The 17,737-nt window shown below is 41.4% G+C and overlaps 1 protein-coding gene across 4 annotated transcripts in view; it reads left to right on the top strand.

Moving 5' to 3' along the window:
- Clip1 (CAP-Gly domain containing linker protein 1) overlaps positions 1 to 17,737 on the top strand; it is a 117,001-nt gene that overhangs the window by 14,780 nt on the left and 84,484 nt on the right. The gene's annotated exons all lie outside the window — the stretch shown is intronic.

Below are 17,737 nucleotides of genomic sequence, written 5' to 3'. Positions count from 1 at the left end.
ACACACACACACACACACACACACACACACACACACACACACACACAAAACCCAACTTTAACCATGGTGCTACATGTCCACTGTCTGTATTTCCATTTAGTTCTATAACTCTCCGTGTTTACTACTGTGTCTTTATTGAACTTCCTTACTCTAACTCTAGAAAGCCAGGGGTTAGAGTAAAAGCAGCCACCTGTTTTTACACCTGTGTGTAAAAACATGTTTTCTTACCATCTTCACCCTGGAAAGATCCTGATAATCTGGGAGTAGTGTGTCCTGAGTATCAGATAGGTTGCTAAACAGTTAGTAACTAATAAGGCATTGCAGGCCACTCTTATAGACAGATACTGATAATTCCTTAACCACCTTCAGCCACTGTGAAACTCAAACAGCATTTTGTAACCTCTGAATGGCACCAAGTGCTGTCCTCTCCCTGGATTCATGAGCAAGGAACTCAAAGAAGTATCCTAGTCAATAAAATACTCCCATAATCTCAGAAGCCATCACTCTGGGTTGTTTTCTGTTACCAAAACTATCTTAGTTTGCTTTCTACTGATGTGATAAAACATCATGACCAAAAGTAACACAAGGAGAAAAGTGTTTATTTAGCTTACAGTTCACAGTCCATCACCAAGAGAAGCCAGAGCAGGAGCTCAATCAAGGCAGGAACCTGAAGGCATGAACTGAAGCAGAGGCCATAGAGGAACACTCCTTACTGGCTTGCTTCTTATGGCTTGCTCAGCTTACTTCCTTATATCACCCATCACCCCTTGCCCAGGGGTGGCAATGCCCACAATGACCTGCCTTCTCCCCAAATCAATCATTCATTAATCAAGAAAATGCCCAGCTAGAGGAAGTTCAATGGTTAAGAGCACTGGCTGCTCTTCCAGAGGACCAGGGTTCAATTCTCAGCATTGACATGCTAGCTCACAAGCACTGTAAATCCATCCTAGGAGATCTCTCTTCTTGCCTTCATGGACATTTGGCACACACATGGTACACAGACATACATGTAAGAAGACCACCCAGAGCTGGACACAGAGGCACACACCCGTAACCACAGCACTTGGGGAGCCAAGTGAGATACATACATTTAGAAACTCACACACAAAGTAAATAAAGTAAAATAGATGAATCTTTTAAAAACTATTTTAAAAAGGGACAGAAATTTGTGACCTCTCTATCTAACCAAGACCATCCTACCCACATTTAAAACTTTATTTCATTGCTGCTGAAACCCAGGCTCTAGTGTCCAGCATTATTTTCTTTTTGGTCAATGTCACTGGTTATTACATTGGTTTGAAACAGTGGCACTTTTATGGCCTTGCTCTAATTGTGTTCAGTGACATCACACATTTTTTCCTGTTCAAGGAACAAGCTTCTGAGAGTTCAGTGTAAATGATGGCTTATGGTGGCTTATTGTCACCCTTTATGGTTCTCAGTGGCTGAGATCCCTCCCCCTCCAGATATTTTAGCTCGTGTAGATTCTGCTCTCTCTGTATCTTGTGGTTTTGCTCTCTGAGCCACAATAATGTGGTTGTGACAAACAGTGGCCGGTTTTACTGTTATGTCATTTGGCCTCTCTGTCTAAGTGTGCACAGGGAGGGATATTCTGTCTCCATTTGGAAGTCCAGTAGGCTCTAAATCAGCAGTTTTCAAACTGTGGGGAACCCTTTTACGGTGGTCACCTAAGACCAGCAGAAAACCCAGATATTTATGTTATGATTTATAACAGTAGTGAAATTATAATTATATGAAGTAGCAACAAAAATAATGTTATGGTCGGGGATCACTATAACATGAGGAACTGTATTAAAGGGTTGGAGCATCAAGAAGATTGAGAACTACTGCTCTAGGTGAACTAGATTCTCTTTTTCTTCTCTGGGTCTTCATTGTAATGCATTCTCATTGTAATCCATGCTGGCCTATGTAAAGATAGTCTTGAAATCACCATTTTCTGTCTTAGCCTCCCTAATGATGGGCTTACAGGTGTGTCATGGCCAGGAGCTACGTTTTACAAATATTTCAAATGGTCAATAACAGGCTCTTTCTAAGTCAAAGGCAGTCTATGAGAGTTAGGGATACTGAGGGAGCAGATTAGTAAGACATGAATCATAGATATCTTTTTTTTTAAAGATTTATTTATTTATTATGTATACGATGCATGCACACCTGTACACCAGAAGATGGCACAAGATCTCATTGCAGATGGTTGTGAGCCACCATGTGGTTGCTGGGAATTGAACTCAGGACCTGCGGAAAGGCAGGCAGTGCTCTTTTCCTCTGATCCATCTCTCCAGCCCCGAATCATAGATATCTTGGCCATGTTCTTTTACCTTTCTTTCTTTTTCTTTCTTCTTTCTTTCTTTCTTTCTTTCTTTCTTTCTTTCTTTCTTTCTTTCTTTCTTCTTTCTTTCTTTCTTTCTTTCTTTCTTTTTCTTTCTCTTTCTCTTCCTCTCTTTCTTTCTTTCTTTCTTTCTTTCTTTCTCTCTTTCTCTCTTTCTCTCTTTCTTTCTTTCCTTCCTTCCTTCCTTCCCCCCCCCCCTTTCTTTCTGTGTGTTTTGGTCTTTTTGAGACAGGGTTTCTCTGTGTGGCCCTGACTGTCCTGGAACTCACTCTGTGGACCAGGCTGGCCTGTAACCCAGAGTCACTTGCCTCTGCCTCCTGAGTGGTGGGATTAGAGGTGTCCCCCACTGCTCCTCCCGAGTGGTGGGATTAGAGGTGTGTCCCACTGTTCTGGCTCGTCTGTAGTTTCTTCTGTAACCATGAAGTCTCTTTTCTTTAGCACATTCCTTGATTCTGTATGGTTTCCAGATTAGAAAGACAGAAAAGCTACTCTAATAGTGCTTCAGTAGGCTGTGCTCACTGCTCTCTCTCTGAACTTACTGCCTCCTGCTGTTTGCTTGAATTCTGCAGGTCACTTACTCGTTCTTGGAGTTCTTCCTTCTATCTTGAGACATACTTAATAAATTTTTCCTTTGTAATTCACTCTGTCTTTTGCTTTGAGTTTTTTATGGGTGTGTTTTCAAACTCTCAGTGCTGAGCTGCCAGCTAATCGGGCATGCCTTGTGCTTTCCTCGAGACTTCTTTATGTGCTATGTGTCACCTGTCAGACGCTTTCAAGCCCTCTTACAGCCAGTGCACTTTTTCCTTTCTTTCTTTTGTCCTAACAGCAATTAAATTACTCAGTTTTATATTTCAGTTTTGCATCTCTCTGCCCTTTTCCTCACATAGAGTGGAAAAGATTACCTATCTGATGACAAAAACAGAAAGATCTTATTTACCATCTTAAATATATATTATGTATATCCTCTGCCATTTTTTTTCTTTTGATATGAAGTCTTGCTATGTTGCCTAGGTCAGTCATGAACTTCAGCGCTCAAGCAATCCTCTTGCCTCAACTTTCCATATATCTGTGATTACAGGCATATATCTGGACATGACCCACATGAGTCTTTTGAGCATTTGAAACATAGCAAGTCCAAATTGGGATGTGTTGTAAGCATGAGTACACAGTCGATTTCAAAGAACTGGTATGAGAAAAATGTTAATTGTATAGTGATTTCGCTTTTTTTTTTTTTTTTTTTTACATACTCATGCACATATGGCTCGTGTGTGTGTGGTCAGAGGATAGCTTGCAGAAGTCTGTTCTTTCTCTTTCTATTATGTGGATCCTAGGGGTCCAACTCGAGTCCTTGGATTAGTGGCAAGTGCTTTTACTCAATGAGCCCATCTTGTTGGTCCTTGAGTATGTTTTGAAATAGTAGCTTAGATTTATTGGGCTAAAAACATCTTTTAGCTTGTTTCTTTTAAATTTTTGCTTGTTTCTTTTAAAATTTTTTACAGTCTTTGCTTTTCCTAGAACTCACTAGATAGACCAAGCTGGCCTTGAACTCATAGAGGCCTGCCTGTCTCTACCTGGGATTAATCACCCTGCCCATGTTTCTTTTTAATTTAATAATTTGGTTACTAGAGAATCCGGACTTACTTATTTCTCTTGCTGTTGGATATTGTCTAATGATATTCTAGAAGGTACAGCCGTGTCAACAGATATACTTATCTGATTTAAGACTTACAGCAGTTCAATGAATCATTTGCTCATAGCTTCATTGGCCTAGTGTTAAAAAGATGCTCCAAGCACTGGGAAACCAATGCCACCATCTTCATCAGTGGCTCATGAGGCAAGATATAGTTTTACTTGACACTTCAGTTTTTTGCATCATTCAGCATTATTTTTTGGGTTCTTGTTTTGATATTGAGTCAATTCAATACTTAAAAAAAAAATCTATTGTGGGCCTAGAGAGATGGCTCAGAGGTTAAGAGCACTGGCTGCTCTTCCAGAGGTCTTGAGTTCAATTCCCAGCACCCACATGGCGGTGGCTCACAACCATCTATAATGAGATCTGGTGTCCTTTTCTAGCATGCAGGTGTAAAAGCAGACAGAACATTGTATACATAATGGATAAAATCTTTAAAAAAAAATCTGTTGTGGACCAAATAATCTTACAATTTTGTTTGGAAGCATGGCAAGCCAAATCTTCCTTAGTCTCTGAATGAAATACAAACAAGACTGGGACTGTGGTTTGTTACTAAGCAAGCAGAGTCCTGCCCTATAGTCCTAGCAGCTCAGAAAAGAAAGAGGTGGGCTGGAGAATAGTCAGAAGAGACAATTGCTCTTGGCCTGTGCCTCCTCGTATTTTGGGCTTTATTTTTGTTTTTTATTTTTCTGAGACAGGGTCTCTCTACATAGCCCTGGCTGTCCTAGAACTCACTGGATAGGCTGGGCTGGTTTCGAATGCACAAAGATCTGTGTCAGCCTCTGCCTTTGGAGTGCTGGGATTAGAGGTGTGTGTCACCACACCTGACCCTTTTTATTTCTATTAAAAAAATTCTTTGTATGTGTGTATGGCAGGGGTGGGGGTGGGGGGCTCAAGTATGTGTAGGAGTACAAGGGCTTGCAGAGGCTAGAGACATCAGATCCCCTGGAGCTAGAGTTACAGGCAGTTGGTTCCCTGACATGGGTTCAGAAAATTGAACTCAAGTCCTCTGCAAGAACAGTATGTACTTTTAATCCCTAACCCTCCAGCCATCTCTCCAGTCTCTCCTGTTTTTTCACAGTCAGTCCTGTGACCACCCCTCCCCCACCCCTAGAAACCTTTGTGTGGCAGTAGAGGGTGGGTGGCGTGTGTAAAGGGTTCTGTACAGGTCTGACCCTGCATTTCCCACCCTTAGGGTCAAGCTCTACTCAGCTAGGAAGTGAGATGGTTAAGGTGATCCTAAGCACACCTATGCACTTGTTGATTGGGTTTTGATAGCCTGCCCTGAAGCAGTAATACTTGACCCTTGTCATTGAGCTAAATAAACTATACCAATACCTTTCAATTCTGTCATTCCAATATGCATGAACAAAACTGAAAGAAGAAAAACGAATGGTATAAGCTGCCTTTCATTCGGTGAGATGCAAGGCATTTGGAAAGCTACCCAGTGTTGTCTCAGTGTTTTCTGTGGCCGTGGCCCAGCAGCTCGGGTTACATTGCCTCTTCTGTGTTGGGGGTGAAGGGGGGGGGCAGCAAGTGACACAGCATTAACCACGTAACCACACTTACATAACCATGACTTGGGGGACAGGAGTAAGCTGTGAATGGACTGCCCAGGACCAGGGAGCTAGTATTAGAACAGAGTCTGACTTTTCCTGTCAAGCTTGACTTGAATCATCAGCGGGACTCTCTCCAGCTAGACTCCTTTCCCAGAGCCCTGGTTCATGGGTAGTGTAAACAGAATCTTCAGAGTGCAGCTCTCTCCAGGTAAGAGGCTGAACCCTGTTCCTATGTCCAGCTGGGTTGAGATTTGAGCTTCTACCCCAGCCTGATTGTAGAAGCTTAGTTTTAAACTCCCATTCCTGGCAGGTAAAAATTCTATGCAAATTCTTTAACTGTCCTTTGCCTCCCACCAGAAATCTCAGGTTTAGAGTAAAGAGGTGTTTGCAGTTTACAAATGGAAAGAGTCGCCCGCAAAGAATCTGAGCTGAACTGTGGAGTGTGGTTTGCTCCGGGCAGTTCACTGTTGCACTAGGAGTGCCAGGAACTACAGCAGAAGTGATCTTATCATGCTGCTGATGAGAGTAGTTTTACTTCGGCAAAGACAGAGTCAAAATCACTTTTGAATCCTTTCCCTTTCCCTTACTGGGATTGAAATCTAAACCATTGGTAGAACCCCCAAAAGGGTGAAATTAAAAGTGAATATTAATTGATTAGTAGCCTCAGGTTATAAGTGAGAATACTGAGGTCCGGTAAGGGTTAGATAAAATTTCCCAAGTCAGTTAACTGAGACAGAACTTGTATGACCCATTTCCCAATCCAGCTTCTCATACTTTATTTTTTTTAGTCAAGACTCTGTTTGGGTTTTTTGTTTTGTTTTAGGACAGGTTTTCAAGTAGCCCAGGCTGGCCTTGAAATACTACTTAGCCAAGACCAGCCTTGAACTTCTGATCCTCCTGTTTTAGTATTATATGTGCTGCAAATTTTAGGCACAAGATGCCCATGCCTGGTTTGAGGCATGACAGTTTAAACAAGTGTTTGGGGCTGAGAATGTGGCTTAATTGGTAAAGTGCCTGCCAAACGTGCTCAAAGCCATGTTTGATCCTCTGCTGGTGTGATGGTGAATATGCCTGTAACTCCAACACTCTGGGCTGCTGTGAATTCAGGGCTCGCCTTTCCTACACATAGCAAGGCTTTGTTTCAAAAGGAAATGTTTTTTTTTTTGTTTTTGTTTTTGTTTTTTAATTTGAGTATAAGTTTTTATTCTTGTTTGGGAAACTGTTTTGATGAATTGTAGATTTAGTTTTTTTGTGGTATCAAGTCACAGAGAATGAGGGAGGTTGATTTTACTAAAATAGATATCTTATATAATAAAACTTTTTACTTACGGAAAATTTCAGACATACGAAAGTAGAGGGAATAGTATCATTGTCCAGCTGCAGCAGAGAGCTACCCATTATCAATCCTGTGGTAATCAAAGCAACATGGCTTTTCACACATAATTTGGTCTTGCCAGAAAATGCCTTCTTGCTTTACTGAAAAAAGAATATAATTTTATGTTTTTCAAATCAATCTTTCTCCTCCCTGCTTCCTCTTTCTATTTTATTTTAATTTTTTTAGACAGGGTCTCACTATGTATTCCAGCCTGGCTTTGAACACGCTATATAGTCAAAGATGACTTAAACAACTGATTTTCCTGCCTCTATGCCCTCTCCCCTTAGTGCTGGAGTCACAGGTGTGTGCGAGGACACCCTGTTTATATGGTGCTTCAAGCACAATAAGCCAATACTATGAACTGGGCTACAACCCCAACCTCAGGAGAGATGCACTCTGATGGGAAAGCGGGGAGCAGTAATTCAAAGAGGTGTGTGTCCGTCCCGTCCAGCTAGTCTGCCGTCTTTACCAGGTGCTTCCAGGGGTGCTGTGCTTATCTCTTTCTTGCCATTAGAAGGACAGAGATAGTGGCAACTGCATGTGCTCTAGGCCTAGAAATGGCTCACTGCTGTCATGCTTCTTTAATTCAGTTGGGTAGAATTCAGTCATGTGGTTGACTAAACTGCCAAGGAAGCTGGGAAATGTGGTCTGAGTCCAGGGAGAAGGAGAAAGCAAAATAGGCCTTGTGAATGGACAGGCCAGGTACTGGCTCCTGGCATGCCCACTGATTACGCTTTGTCTTCAGTCAAGTCCTGGGTAGAAAGAGCAAAGCAAGCTAGCTCGGTGGGCAAGTGTCCTTCTCCCTGGAGTTCAGTCCCTGTAGTGCAAGGAAGGTGAGAGCTGACTTTACAAGTTGTACTCTTCCACTGTGGATAAATGTAATAAGAAAGCAAAACAAGCTGGGTGCAGCGGCCCATGACTGTGATCCCAGCACTCAGGGAGGGAGAGGCATCCAGATCTCTGTAAGTTTGAGGCCAACCTGGCCTACAAAGGGAGTCCAGGACAGCCAAGGCTACACAGAGAAACAAAAACAAAACCCCAGAAAACTGAGTAGTTTTCATTTGCCTTGGATCAGAAAACCATATATATATATATATATATATATATATATATATATATATATATATATTTTTTTTTAAGCTTATTTATTTGTATTTTATGTGCATTGGTCTTTTGACTGCGTGTACATGTGTGTGTGTGGCAGGTGTCAGATACCCTGGACCAGGAGCTACAGACAGCTAGGAGCTACCATGTGGGTGCTGGGAATTGAACTCAGGTCCTCTGGAAGAGCAGCTAGTGCACTTAACAACTGAGCCATCTTTCCAGCCCCAAAACCTTATATTTTTATCCCTGCCTTTGAAGTTTATTTTACCCACTCATTAAATATGAGAACTAAAACACACAAAGAATCAAAGCTACCAACAATCCATCATTATCTAGAGATTATTATTAATCCTTTGTTAGAGTTCCTTCTAATCTAAGAAAGTTTAGAGATAGCAAAAGAAGGGCAGGAGAGATGGTTCATTGGCTAACAGCTCTTGTTCTTTCAGTGGACTTGGGTTTGGTTCGCAGTACCTACATGTATTTCACAGCCATCTCTTATTTGACTTCAAGGGAATCTGATGTCTCTTCTCATCTCCTTGGGTACCTGGCATTGCAGTGCATTTGGTGCACATGCATACATGTGGGCAAAATACTCACACATAAAATAAATCAAACAGTAAATGGAGCATGTGGTGCACAGCTACAATTTCAGCACTCAGGAGACGGAAGTGGGAGGATCAGAAGTTTAAGGTCATCCTTAGTTATATGGGACATTTTAAGCCAGCCTCGAGACTGTTTAAAAAAGATTTATTTATTTTTGTTTAGTGTTTTGCCTACATGTATATGCTTGTGTACCACATATGTGCAGGGACTGCAGAGGCCAGAAGAAGATGCTATCTCCCATGCAACTGGAGTTAAAGACAGCTGTGAGCTGCCGTGTGGGTGCTGAGAATCAAACCTGGGTCTTGGAAGAGCTGCCAGTGCTTTTAATTATTGTGTCATCTCTCGTACCCTCTACATGAGTCCTTACTGAGAAATAGAGTGCAAGAGGAAAAAAACTATAACGGACATTTCAGAACTGGAGGTTTAGCTCAGTGGCAGTGTTGGCCTGTTGATACTCAGGGTGCCCTGGGCTCACTTCTCTGTGCTGCCAGAATGAAAGAAATGCAGATTGAATGCGATGCAGTGGCTTGTGCCTGTAATCCCAAGACCCTGAAAGGAGGGTATGACTTTGAGCATCGCCTCCATTTCAAAGCACATAGAGCTCCAGAGGAGACCCTTAGGAAACCTTAAGATGAAACAAAGAGAGACATTACCTTTATTCTGGGTTGTAAGCTCTAAAAGTCAGAAGAAGGGGACATGGCAAGCAGCTGGCCATTTTGCCTTCTTCTAGTAAGATCTGATATTCCAGAGCTACATGGAGGCTGCAGGCACTTTTGGCATTTTAAAAATGAAAATGAACTCCTTCTACATTGTAATCTTCATTCCACTTGCTTGGTAAACAGGGAATATTAGGACTGGTGGCTTTCCAGTATGTCTGAGTGGCAAGGAATGGGCAGTGGTTACTTTAGCTTGTGATTTACTTCCTACTCAATTTTCAGAATTTTTCATCGTAGCCTGATTTTTCAGGACACAATAGAAAACAGTGTTTGTAGCTGAACCAAAAGAACAATGTGTAAACCAGAAGACTGTGTCCCTGTGTTACTGGTGTTGAGCTCTTAAGTGTGTGTGTGTGTGTGTGTGTGTGTGTGTGTGTGTGTGTGTGTATGCACATGTGCATGCTCACCTGTGTTGCTTCTGCCACTCAGCAGCAGAAGATGCTGCTGTCTGGTGGGAGGAGGACATCCTGAGACAAAGTACATATCCTTTTGTCATCAGCTCCAGGTTCAGGATTTTGGAACCTTCTCTTTTTTTCTTCTTTAAAGTAGTAAGGCTGGAGTGGCAGACCAACATCAGAATTCTCATTTGTGAGGTCACCATGTGACCTCACAACCAGTTGGTTCAAAATATTGCGTAGCTTCTGGGATGATATAAGCTGAGGCCTGTCCTGATTCCATAGACACCATGAGGTACCAGTTTGTTCTCTATTAGCTGATTTGGGTTGGGTTGAATTTTTTACAGTTATGTGGATGTCTCTGTGTTTTATACTCATGTATTTAAATTATACAATTTGAAGAATTATATCGTGGTAAGAAAATCATTATAGCTATCCTCGGCAGGATAGTGAAAAGTAGAAAGCTCAGAAGATAAGCAGCAGTTTTTTCACTCCTGGTGGCTATGCGTGTTGTCAGTGCTCTGTTATGCAATTTACCACCAAATTTTCCCACAAATTGACATAACATTTTTAGTTCTATGAAAATATGTCTGTAGCACCAAGCAACAACAATTTGGAATGGCTAGACCCATTCCAGATAACTCCTAGTTATCAGGAGTATAAATAATTTATGATCCACAGACTTAAGTTCAGACACATCACAGCTGAGTTGTCAGCCTTGGGTTTTGATTGTTGCTTTACAGCTGGAGCTTCGAGAGCCAGTGTGAGTTCATGCAGATCCCCGGAAGGTAGTCGCTGAACATTAACATAGGATTTTCTTAGGTCTTACCCTGGCTGGCTTGGAACACCATAGGTAATTCAGGCTGGCCTCAAACTTGTGACATTCCCTTTCCAGTCCTGGGATTACAGTCATGCACCTCTTTGCTTGTTCTTTGAGCAAACAAAAGTATCATGGGGTTGGAGGAATTATCTCATTGGTAGAGTGGTTATCTTTCACAGTCATTAGCACTACAGGGGGGAAAGTTCTTAAACAGAAACAAACAAACAAAAAAATGTTTATGTTCCTTTATGTTCCTAGATGCCTGAAACAAATACTTGATGAATTGTCATCTCCTATCACCTCCTATATTATATTTAAGTAAAAGCTGAGTGTGGTGGCCCATGCCTTTAATTCTAGCACTTGGGAGGCAGAGGCAGGTAGATCTCTGATGTATGTAGCAAGTTCCAGGACAGCCAGAGCTACATAATAGAAAAACACTGGCTCAGAAAACAAAACAAAACAAAAAATAAAGTGGGAATTAAGTCTTGGAATCTCCAAGTAATTTTTTTTGAGACATAGTCTCAAAAAAGTTCATAGTCTCGCTTTGAACTTGATGTATATCTCAGGCTAGCCTTGAACTCATGATTCTCTTGTTTCTGTCTCTTAAAGGCTTGGATTAGAGGCTTATGCCACTATGCTGTTTGTGTGTGTGTGTGTGTGTGTGTGTGTGTGTGTTTGAGTTTCTGTGTAGCCCTGCTGGCTGGTGCTTTGTGTTTTGGGATGGGGTCTGTAGCCCAGACTGGACCTGAACTGTGACTCATCTCTCAGTGTCATCAGTGCTAGGATGAGTGTGGGCCACCATGTCTAGTAGACTGTGCTTTTTACGGTACTGTCCTATGTGCTCCCTTATTTCTCCCATGAGATAACTTATATACACAGGCTATAGAAACTTGAAATTATATCTTCCAGGGAGTTAGGATTCAGATAAGGAGGGTCAGGAGTTCAAATCCAGCCTTAGCTACATATCAAGTGCGGGGTTATTTGAGATTATTAGAAAACAGGAAGGAAGCCAGCAAGCAAAAACCCTGAAATTGCTAATTAGAGGTGAATTTTGACCAGGAAAATACGTAAATGGTTTTAGATAATTTTTTAAAAGAATATTTTAAAGACATTTATTTTTATGTGCATGAGTGTTTTGTCTTTGTGTATATCTGTGCATCATGTGTGTGCCTCATGCCTGTGGAGCTCAGAAGAGGGACTTACATACCCTGGAGCTAGAGTTAGAACCTTGTGGGTGCTGGGAACTGAACCCAGGTCCTCTGCAAGAGCAGCAGTGATTTTAACTATTGAGCCTTCACTCTAGCCCCTAGATTAGATCTTTTCATGAAAAGCACCTCTGTATTTGCAGATATGTTTATGTTGGGAAACTAGAACTGGCTTTAGGTTTTGAACTTATCTTTATAAGATCTCCTTGACTGGTTGCTAAGATGGGTTACATGGTGACAAGTATGAGCAGATGGAGCAGCTTCAAAGATGTCCTGAAATAGTAGTTTCCTGGCAGCTAGAACAGTGACAACTTTTTGTGCTTTGCAGAAAAAAATGTTAAGTGACACTAACCTCACATCCAAGCTTTGAGACGTAGTAATTATTGGAGTTTCATAGTTTTTTTTTTGTTGTTGTTTGTTTGTTTTGTTCGTTTGTTTTTGTTTTTTGGTTTGTTTTTCAGATCTAAATAATTGGGCTGAGGATGTAAGCATAGCACTTGCTTAGCAGGGTTATGGTAGTTAAAAAAAAAAAAAAAAGAATGCTAACTCACCCATTCTTTTCTGCTGCAAGAAATGTTTATCTGCATGTTTTGAATATTCTAGTTTTTTAAAGAAAATTCTGATTGTCTATATGCATAAGCCTGAGTGAATATATGTATACCATGTGTATGCAGGAGCCCAAGGAGGTAAAAAGGGAGTCTTTGAAACTGGAATTACAAACCACTGTGAGCCACCTTGTGGATTCTGGGAACCAAACCTGGGTCCTCTGCCAAAATAGTTGAGTGCTCTTAACGCTGAGCCATCTCTCTGGCCTGAGTACTCCTGTTTTTACTTTTATGAGGCAGGTTTTAGGTGATTACCTGTTAAAAGGAGTACACCATAAATGCTTATTTTTTAAAATTTTGTTTAGACTTGAAGACTATTTTTCTGTAATTTCATGTCCGAAATTTAGCGAGACAGGTTGTATCTGAGGAAAATAGAGACCTGGAATTCTTGAAACTGTGGTACTTGCTGAACATGGGTGCTGTTCTCCTGGTTAGAAGCATCCTCTAGCTGTTCTTGTCTAGATAGTGAAGCTGTACCTATCTATACACTGTGTGCACCAAAGCTGGGGGTGATTGCCTACACCTAGAATCCCAGAGCCTTGGGAGGCTGAGGAAAGAAGATCACCAGAAGTTCCAGGGTGGCGTAGGCCATAGCTTACCTTGCTTGTCTCAGAACAAAAGCTAGGGGCTTTGGAGATGGCTCAGCAGGTAAAGGTCCTTTCTGCCAAAGGTGAACCGGGTTAGATGCCCTGGAATCCATATGGTGAAAGCAGCGAGCTGACTCCAGCAAGACTTCCACACATATGCTGTGACATGCATGCCCCCCCCCCCAATAAATAAATGTAATTGTTTTGTTTTGTTTTTCAAGGCAGGATTTCTCTGTGTAGCCTTGACTGTCCTGGACTTGCTTTGTAGACCAGGCTGGCCTTGAACTCAGATATCTGCCTGCTTCTGTCATCCAAGTGGTAATTTTTTTCGTAAAGCAAACAAGGAACTAGAGAGATAGCTTAGTGTTTAAGAGCATGTACTGCTCTTATTAAGAATCAGAGTTTGGTTCCCAGCTCATACCTGCCTACAATACCAGTTCAATGGGGATCTGATACCTTTGATCTCTGAAGGTACCTACACTCAGTGTTCACACACACACACACATACACACACACGTAATAAAAAAAAAGGAATATTTGAAAAGCAAACAAACAACTCCAAATAAACAACATAACACAACACACATACATACACACATATACATAAACACATACACCCAAAAGACAAATGTGGACCAAAGTGTGACTTCCTAGAGGATGGACACTTCTGGAATAGAAGAATATCTTACTTTCTAGACTCATAACTGGGAGCAGAACTAACACCTTAAGGAATATAAAGCATACCTTTTTTTTTTTTTTTAACTTGAGGATAGGTCCTCTAAGGCTGTCTGCTTCTTTGAAATAAAAATCTTGCTCCTTTGCCCCTGAGTTCTGGATCAGATCTGAGTTAAATTTCAAGCTTATGATATTAATCTAGCTCAAAAAAATTTCAGGTCTGCCTTAGTCTCTCCAGATAATTCAGAGTTCACACAGGACAGAAAAAGAGTTTCTTTAGTGTTGATGTTGAGCAGCGTACTTGTCTGTTTGGGGGCGGAAGTGTAAACCTTTATGGAGGAGGAGGGAGTGAGAAGGGATTTGTATAGCTGAAGAGTCTCTCATGCTCTGGTACTGCCTGGTGCTTGGAAGTAGATCATCTTCCTGCTTCTTTTAAGAGTACAAGCAAAACAGCTATTTTTAACTTTTCAGAGCTGATGTAAGTTCTAAAGATAAACATTTTACAAATAGTTCTTGGCTTGAAAAAATAACTATAAGACATCATTCGTTATTATAAATGCAAAACAGGTTATGCACACACACATAGATATACATATACTATGTACACACAGAAACATGACACAGATACAAACACACAATGATATTGTTTGGAAAGCAAGGCTATAAAACATAAAGCAATGGTGATCTTTTTTCTTGGAAAGAGGTCTCTTCTCTTTTTGGCTTTTTTCTTTTTCTTTTTTTTTTTTTTTTTTGGTTGTTTTTCGAGAGAGGGTTTCTTTGTGCAGCTCTGGTTGTCCTGGAACTCCCTCTGTAGACCAGGGTGGCCTTGAACTCATAGAGATCCATCTGCCTCTGCCTCTCAAGTACTGAGATTAAAGGTGTCCACCACCAATGCCTGGTTTTTTGAAGCAGGATCTCACTGTATACCTGTAGCTAGCCTAGAACTAATTTCTATCCTACTTTTTTCTCCCAATTTCTGGCATCACAGGTCTTAGCCTATGATGTGACTAACTAATAAATATATTCAGAAGTTTATATACATCCACACAAGGTCTTTCCTGTGGGTAGGCATTATTTGATATGGTGACATAGTCATTAATTTTGGAACTGCTGGACTTTCTCTGCAGGCCTTGGGTATATTTTGCTTTGTTTAGTAGCTGCACGCCCATGAAACTTGGAGATATTTTGGCCTAGGTTTTGGAACAGCTGATAGTGCTGTAGAGTCACATCAGTGAGGTTATTTCATTCACCCGTTTACATGTCTGGTTTGTTTTTTTTTAAGGTAGGGTCTCATTCTGTAGCTGAGGCTGATTTCAAACTTGTATTTCTTTTTGCCTCAGTCTCCTCAAAGTCCTGGGATAAATTACTTCTGCATGCTTGTAATCCCAGCACTAGAGAGGTAGAAGCCACAGGACTTCAAGGTCATCTTTGGCTACATATTAACTTTTAGGCCAGCCTCAAGTACATAAGACTTGTCCCAGCCCGGCATGGTGGCACACACCTAGAATCCCAGCACTCCAGGGAGGCAGAAGCAGGTGGATTGCTGTTTCTCTGTGTAGCCCTGGCTGTCCTGGAACTCACTCCGTAGACCAGCTGGCCTTGAACTCAGAGATCCGCCTGCCTCTGCCTTCTTGAGCCTTGGGATTAAAGGTGTGGATTTCCTTATTTATTTTTTTATGTATTTGAGTGTTCTATCTGCATGTTCACCTGCACGCCAGAAGAGGGCACCAGATCTCATTATAGAAGGTTATAAGCTACCATGTGGTTGGTGGGACTGAGCTCAGAACCTCTGGAAGAGTAGACAGTGCTCTTAACCACTGAGCCGTCTCTCCCGCCCTTTTAAATTAATGTCTTACAAGAATCTTCTGATGTTCATTCAACTGTCCAATTCACAGGCTTTGTCCTTTCTCTCTTCCTTTGTCTCCTAGCCAGTTTGGTGTAATATAGATTTCCTTCCAGCTCACACACACCTCACGTTGCTCTCCAGCTTTTCCCTTCCATCCTGGCCTACTCTTTTGGTCTGGTAGGACATTTTCAGGATAGTCGCATGGTTTGTTATTTCTCATAAGTAATGTTGTATGCTTAGTTATTTTTTTTTATGGGTGTCAGTTCTTTCTCCCCAGCTACATTTTACGTTCCATATGTTTGTGTCTATCAAATATTATTCTGTCATCTATCTGTAGTGAGCAGGAAGTACAATTTTAAACATTCTAGGTATATCTCAGTAAAAATTTAGAGCTTTTTTCATTTATTTTATTTAGTGACTGTTGTTTATTACATGTTGTAGGAAATATAAAGATGGCCAAAATGTAGTTTCTTCTAAGAGAATCTACAGTCCACACAGAGGCAACTAAATGTGCTAGATGCTATGAAAAACCACACAGATTCAGTGGTGTGTGGTGGTTTGTGCCTGTAATTCCAGCACTCTAGAAGACCAGTGACGGAGAATTGCCATGAGTTTGAGTTACTACAGCCAGTTACGACAGTGTGAGATCCTGTTTAAAAACCCCAGAAACAGGGTGGATGAGATGGCTCAATATTTAAAGATACTTGCCACAGAAGTCTGGCAACCTGAGTTCAATCCTCAGAAATCTACGTAAAAATGTGAAAGGAGAGAATTAACTCTATAAAGTTGCCCTCTGACCTTCCATGTACTCACCATGGCCCTTACACACACACACACACACACACACACACACACACACTAACCAGTGAACAAGTCAGTTTGGTAAGTGGTTGTTCATGCATATAATCCTAGTACTCAGGAGATGGAGGCAGGGGGATCATCCTCAGCTACATAGCAAGTTTGAGTCTATCCTGGATTCAGGGCTATCATAAACAATAGCAGACAGATAAAACAAAATGCACATTGTATAGGAATTGAAGGATGGACACATTTGCCTTGGTGAGGAGCTGAGCAGGTTTAGGAAGGCAGGTAAGTGCAGATTTTCAGCAGGTAAAGCTGAAGACTTGGAAAAGACATTCTAAATGGGAGAACCCTTGAAACAGAGCCACGGAGGAAGCAAAGTCCTGAGGTGCTGTATAGGTCAGCTGTGTAAGATTCATGTGCATGTGACTGAGAGGTTGAACTTCTCCTTATTTCTTGATCAGTAATTTAATAGTGGTTCTCAAATGCTCCCATCAGAATCACCAAGTGGCTTATTAAACCACAGATAAGCTGAGCCTACCCAGGTATTGCTTCAATAGGTTTGAAGTCCTCATTTCTAACAAGTTCAGTTGGTACGATACTTCATGCTGTGAGCAGTGATGCATCTGATAATTGCCATGGAGATGCCTATTTTGTGTATAGGAACCCTCGATGTAATGCAGTGGTGGTGGTGCTGCCCTGGGCTTGTACATCTGGTTTTCCCATAGGCTGCAAATCAGGCTTTGTTATTCACAGCCCTTAGTTCAGTGCTGGAGCAGGAGTAATGAAAACAGTAAATACTGAACATACTTTCTTGGCACGCAGGTCTTTAAGTATCTGAACTAGAGGCACCTGGTGCTGGAAGCCCTTGAAAAATGAAGATTTAAAATCTCTATAACTCCTAGCCAGGTGTGGTGGTGAATGCTTTTAACCTCAGCACAGGGAGTTTAACCCCAGCACCAGCAAGACAGAGCAGGTGGATTTTTGTGAGTTCAAAACTAGCCTTACTCTCTCTGTATAGTACGTTCCAGGATACCCAGAGCTACATAGTAAGACCCTGTCAAACAAAACAAAACAGCAAAAACCCTCTAACTCCAAATAGGAAACAAAAATGAATATAGCAACAATTGGGAAACACTTTTCATAGGGTTTCTTTTCATTCTTAAAATTAGTTTGTTCAAGCTGGGTGGTGGTGGTGCACACCTTTAATCCCAGCACTCAGGAGGCAGAGGTAGGTGTATCTCTGAGTTCGAGGTCAGCCTGCTGGTCTACAGGGTGAGTTCCAGGACAACCGGACAAGGACAACCAGGGCTACACAGAGAAAGCCTGTCACTAACTAGCTAACTAACCAACTAACTATCTAATTAACTAACTAACTAACTAACTAACTAACTAACTAACTAACTAACTAA

This window comes from Psammomys obesus, unplaced genomic scaffold, assembly GCF_907164565.1.
Source record: "Psammomys obesus unplaced genomic scaffold, mPsaObe1.curated_primary_1811, whole genome shotgun sequence".
Lineage (NCBI taxonomy): Eukaryota > Metazoa > Chordata > Mammalia > Rodentia > Muridae > Psammomys > Psammomys obesus.
Note: the sequence above shows the minus strand (reverse complement) of the source record. Positions and strands in the feature narration are given on the sequence as shown.